This window comes from Myotis lucifugus, unplaced genomic scaffold, assembly GCF_000147115.1.
Source record: "Myotis lucifugus unplaced genomic scaffold, Myoluc2.0 scaffold_9116, whole genome shotgun sequence".
Lineage (NCBI taxonomy): Eukaryota > Metazoa > Chordata > Mammalia > Chiroptera > Vespertilionidae > Myotis > Myotis lucifugus.
The window spans coordinates 1-6356 of record NW_005880164.1 but is presented as its reverse complement, the minus strand read 5'-3'; the positions used below and the strand labels follow the sequence as shown (position 1 = coordinate 6356).

Sequence of the window (6356 nt, the reverse complement as noted above, 5' to 3'; positions counted from 1 at the left end):
CGCCGGCCAGCCTAAAAACGGCCTTCAGCCCCTCACCCAGACTGACCAGGCACCCCAATGGGGACCCCCACCCTAAAGGGAGTGTGGCCAGCATGAAAACAGCCATCAGTCTCTCATCCAGGCTGGCCAGGCACCCCAGTGGGGACCCCTACCCTAAAGGGGGTGTGACCAGCTGCAAACAGCCATCAGCCCCTCACCCAGGCTGGCCAGGCACCCAAGCAGAACCCCCACACTGATCCGGGACACCCTTCAGGGCAAACCAGCAGGCCCCCACCCATGCACCAGGCCTCTATCCTATATAGTAAAAGGGTAATATGCAACTGACCCTAACAGCAGAAAGACTGGGAATCACTGGTCAGTATGACACACACTGACCACCAGGGAGCAGACACTCAATGCAGGAGCTGCCCCCTGGTGGTCAGTGCGCTCCCACATGGGGGAGCTCTGCTCAGCCACAAACCAGGCTGATGGCTGCCAGTACAGCGGTGGTGGTGGGAGCCTCTCCTGCCTCCTCAGCAGCGCTAAGGATGTCCAAATGCAGCTTAGGTCTGCTCCCTGCTGGCAAGTGGACATCCCCTGAGGGCTGCTGGGATGCCAGAGGATGTCTGATTGCCAGCTTAGGTCCAATCCCCCTGGGAGCAGGCCTAAGCCAGTAGGAGGTCATCCCCTGAGGGGTCCCAGACTGCGAGAGGGCACAGGCTGGGCTGAGGGACCCCCCCCACAAGTGCACAAATTTTTGTGCACTGAGCCTCTAGTTTAGAATAAGGATCCTAGAGTGCATAAACTGGATGGAGGAAAACAACTTATGTAAGAAGCAAGAAGAATTGGATGAAAAAAATCAATAAAGTATGTAAGAATCAAGAAGAAATTAAGAGTGTTATAGCTGCAATAAAAAACACCATGGAAAGTTTCAAGAGTAGACTAGGAGAAGCAGAGGACCGAATTAGCGAATAAGAAAACAGGGAAGCAAAACACACCCAAACTGAACTGCAATTGGAGAAACAAATTAAAAGATAGGAGGAAAGCCTAAGGGAGCTATGGGACAACAGGAAACGAAGCAACATACGAATAATAGGGGTTCCAGAACAACAGGAAGATGAACAAGTGTTAGAAAACCTATTTGAACAAATAATATCAGAAAACTTCCCTGAGGTGAGGAAGAAAAAGTCATAGGAGCACAGAGAGTCCCAAGCAAGATGAACACAAAAAGACCCATGCCAAGACACATCATAATTACCATGGCAAATGTTAAGTATAAAGAGAGAATCTTATAGGCTGACAGAGAGAGACAGAAAATTACATGCAAGGGATCTCCCATTAGATTATCAAATGATTCCTCAATAGAAACACATCAGGCCAGAAAAAAATGGACAGAGATTTACAAAGTGATGCAAAGCAAGGGACTGAATCCAAGAATATTCTATCCAGCAAGGCTATCATTCAAAATTGAAGGGGAAATAAGAAGCTTCACAGACAAAAAAAAAAACTCTAAAGGAGTTTATCACCATTAAGCCAGCAATGCAAGAAATGCTAAAGGGACTGGTGTAAATAGAAGAAAGAAAAAGCTAAGAAAGAAAACAGGCAAAGAAAAATGAAAATGGCTACAAACAAGTACCTTTCAATAATAACTTTAAATCTAATAGACTAAATGCTCCAATCATAAGACATCGAGTGGCTGAATGGATAAAAAAACATGACCCATACATTTGCTGTCTACAAGAGACCAACTTCAGAAGAAGGGATTCACAGAGACTGAAAGTGAAGGGATGGAAAAATATCTTTCAGGAAAATGAAAATGAAAATAAAAGCTGGGGTAGCAATACTTATATTGGACAAAACGGACCCCAAAGTGAAGGCCATAACAAGAGATAAGGAAGGCCACTTTATAATACTAAAGGGATCAATACAACAAGAGGATATAACCCTGATAAACATATATGCACCCAATGCAGGAGCACCCAAATAGATTAAAAAAAACAAACCCAAAAAACTCCTGGAAGATATCAAGGGAGAGATCAACAACAATACAATCATAGTAGGGGACGTTAATGCACCACTGACATCACTGGATAAATCCTTTAGACAAAAAATAAGCAAAGAAACAGCAATCCTAAATGACTCACTCGATCAGATGGACTTAATTGACATCTTCAGAACATTTCACCCCAAAACTGCGGAATATATGTTCTTCTCAAGTGCACATGAGACATTTTCAAAAATAGACCACATATTGGGTCACAAGCAAAGTCTCCCCCAATACATAAGATTGAAATCATATTAAGCATCTTCTCAGACCACAATGGCATAAAATTAGAAATCAACTACAATAAAAACAATCCAAAACACTCAAACACTTGAAAGCTGAATAGCATGTTATTAAATATTGATTGGGTTACCAATGAGATCAAAGAAGAAATTTAAAACATCCTGGAAACTAATGACAATGAAAACACAACAATCCAAAACCTATGGGACACAATGAAAGCAGTCCTGACAGGGAAGTTTATAGCTCTACAGGCCTACCTCAAAAAATAAGAAAAATTGGTAGTAAATAATCTAACTCTACAACTCAAAGTATTAAAAAGGGAGCAACAAGAAAAGCCCAGAGTGAGCAGAAGGAAGGAGATAATAAAGATCAGAGCAGAAATAAATGTCATAGAGGCCAAAAAATATATAGGATCAAGGAAACCAAAAGCTGGTTCTTTGAAAGGATAAAAAAGATTGATGAACCTCTAGGAAGGCTCACTTTGAAGCAAAAAGAGAGGACCCAAATATACGAAATCAGAAATGATAGAGGCAAAATAACAACAGACCCTACAGAAATACAAATGATTGCTAAAAAATACTACGGACAACTCTACTCCAAAAACTAAACAACCTGGAGGAAATGGACATATTCCTAGAAAAATACAACCTTCATAAACTCAAAACTCAATTAGGAAGAATTTAAAAATCACAATAGGCTAATAACTATGGAAGAAATTGAAGCAGTCATCAAAAAGATTCCAGCAAACAAAAGCCCGGGGCCAGAAGGCTTCACAGGGGAGTTTTACCAAACATTCAAGAAAGAACTAAAACCTATCCTCCTCAGACTATTCCAAAAAATTCAAGAGGAAGGAACACTTCCAAGCTCATTCTATGAAGCCAGAATCACCCTAATACCAAAAACAGCTGAGAGTCCTCCTGGCCCCTAGAGCAACGTGGCATTCTTATCCAAGTAAGGATAACTGAATTAAGAAGTAAAAACTGAATATAAATATGGATAAATCACACCAAAAAAATAAAATTATCCCCCCGCCCCCCATCCTCCTCGCTGTTTTAAGTTGCTGTGCTGGCCACCACACACTCTTCATGCCTAGTAGCCATGCCTCCCAAAACCTGAGGAAATCAATGACTTCCTGTTCACAGCCAGGAGAAAGGACACTAAATGTGTCAAGAAGAAGAAAAGTAAGATATCTTTATACCGTGGTCATCACAGACACAGGGCAGGCAGAGAAATTGAAGCAGTCCCTGCCCTCAGGTTTGGCAGTGAAGGAACTGAAATGAACCAGACACGCTGAACCAAACTGTATTAAAATTTTAGAAATTAAAATTATGCATGAAAACCTAAAGCTGATAAATATTATTTCTATAATAAAATACAAAAAAATTTAAAAAATATGAAAATTAATTATGTAAATATTGATGTGATTTATAACCCAAGATTAAAAAGTAATATGAAATTAAAATAATAAAAGTACCACATTCCTAATATTTCCTTAAAGAGACATTTGAATTAGACCAAATATTTATAGAGGAAAAACTAATGTTTTAATTATTAGATTACTACAGATTTATGATAATTTAGACTAAATAGTAATCTTCCAAATAACTCTAATAAAAGCGAACAAAGCATTTTCTAGCAAGATAGTCCTAAGCAATTTTTAAATGAATGCAATAGAATAAATTATTATTGGGTTGAGAAAATTCACATACTGTCTGCTTAAGTAAAATTGGCTTTAAAACAAAATTTGAAAATCAGATACATACAGATGGACATTCAAAATGATACAAGACAGTTTTTAATTAACAGATGAAAAACTATATTCAAGCAAACATAGATATATTGTTATCAAAGTAAAATTAAAGCAAAAAAGTCTAAACCAGGGTAAAAGTGTTGTTTTATATTGATAAAATCAAAATTAATACTATAATAGTACCAGTATACTAGTGGTATTGAAACTTTAAGCAAGGGAAATAAATAGAAATACAAGAGAAAGTAAAATTTTAAAATAACATCAGCTCATGGTAAGTCATACAGGTAAATATATAAAGAATATCAGGATACTTAAATAATGTAGTATATCAAATTGTTTTCTTGGAGAGAACATTTACGGAAATATCCATGCATCATCCACAACATGATTACTTAAGATTCCATAAAGTATATTTAAAAACTTATCCTCGAATAGTTTATCCATATTCTCATATCACAAGCAATAAAGATCTACGTTAGGTTTTTTTTTGGTGTTGTTAATCCTCACCAAAGGATACTTTTTCTATTGATTTTAGAGAGCGTGGATGGGAGGGAGGAAAAGAGGGAGGGAAGACCAGAATGTAAACTGAGGCGAGAAAGAAAGCTGAAGAGCAGGTCAAGGACCACAACCTGTGCTGTCACTCAGGGACACTCAGGAGCACTCAGTGCTGGGTTTAATGCTCCATTGTTACCATTTTGTGATTCTTAATAATTTTACCTTAGAACTCAGCTTTGTAAGTAAAGTTTATGGAGACAATGGAGCATGCGCATGAGGGGATGTGCGCAATATGAGTACCTGCCCTTCCCTTCACAAACAGCATTGGGGAAGCCCCATGGCACAGAATTTCCATGGACCCATGATGGTGAGAGTTCAGTGACACTCAACATGAGTACAAGTAAGCTTGCTCTGTCTTCCACTAAGTAAGGGGCGTGCTGACAGCCCTGTGAGGCAACATGCTTTTCATTTGAACCAGTTGCCTTTTGGGGACCCTGAAAACAGCTCTAAGCATGGGGCTCCGCCCAGGGATAGTAATAGGGATGGGAGTGAGAGAGCACTGAGGATTGTCCCTAGGGAACTGAAAACTTATGAGAGTCCTAAAGGAATGACTTATAGCCAATGAGCCTCCTCAAATAGCAGCACGTTATTCTAGTCAAGATTCTGGAATACACTCCTCCTTGTAGACAATATAACCAAGTGCATTCTGATATGTGGACCCGGACTTCTTGTGTGGGGATGTACCTCAACTGAGAACTGGCCGTGGGGTTGTATGGGGATCACACTCTGACACACACCAACTCGGCCACCTCCATGTCTGCTTGAAATGTCCTGCGGAGAGCTTTATTACAGAACTTAGGGGTTGGATATATGTAACATGTGTGAAATGTATTCCTGGGCGGTGGGGGAGGGATGATATTTTAAACTTTATTATTCAATTATAATTTACTAAAAAAATTTTCTATTTAACATTCACAAAACTATGGCAGTCTAAAAGACCTTCAAGTTCTTTACCCACATTTATGTAAGTTGGATTTGAGGACATATATGATCCTCAGTGTAAACGTCTGGGCACAAGCAAAATTTCCAGGGAGTATTTCAGACTTGTAAGGTAGTGGACCTGGTGAGACCAAAGTCAAAGTCTCCAACATTAAAGGAGACCCAGCTAATATCTGGGTTACAGATGAAACACGCAGAGCATTCATTATGGTAAATAAATATAGGATATGTTAAAAGGCAAATTGGAAAACAGGCGAGGAGAGGAGGGCAGAAGGACCTAGAGGCCCAGAAGAGATGGAGGGAATCTGCTGGGCTGGTTGGGGGGGGCGGGGCTGTGGACAGCCCCTCTTGAAGGTGGACCCACCCCCACTCTCAGAAACCCTCTGTGACTCCACAGTGCTCTGTGATGCAGGCCTGGCTATAAAGCCAAGAGTCGGAGCTCTCAGAGCTCAGTTGCTTTAAGCAGCGTTGTTGTTCAGAAAATGGGACTCAGTCTATTTCTGAATAGCCTTCTAGAGTTTTATCTGAGCTTCTTCTGCTCAGAATGTTTATATGGTAACCTCAACATAATTTCCATCTTGGTGTTGAGCTTCTTCCTCCTCTTCTTCATTTTCTTCGTGGGAATTCCATCAATCCCAACTTTCTGGAAAAATGAACATACCCAAAAGGTAAGGAACCCTGAGTGAGTGAGCCCCCAAAGAGTTCTTCATTGTTGTTGCCCTTTCGATTCCTACATTTCTAAATGAGTTTGGATGAGTCAGAGAGACACTGAAGATGGGGCATCTGAGGAGAGAACAGAACTTCGCTTTTCTAGGGGAAGAGGCCAGGCAGGGCTCGGGGTTCAGG

The 6356-nt window shown here is 40.3% G+C and overlaps 1 pseudogene; it reads left to right on the top strand.

The window, feature by feature from the left end:
* The first annotated feature begins 3362 nt into the window (after positions 1-3362).
* On the top strand, positions 3363-3546 carry LOC111824854 (annotated as a pseudogene).
* Positions 3547-6356: the final 2810 nt, after the last annotated feature.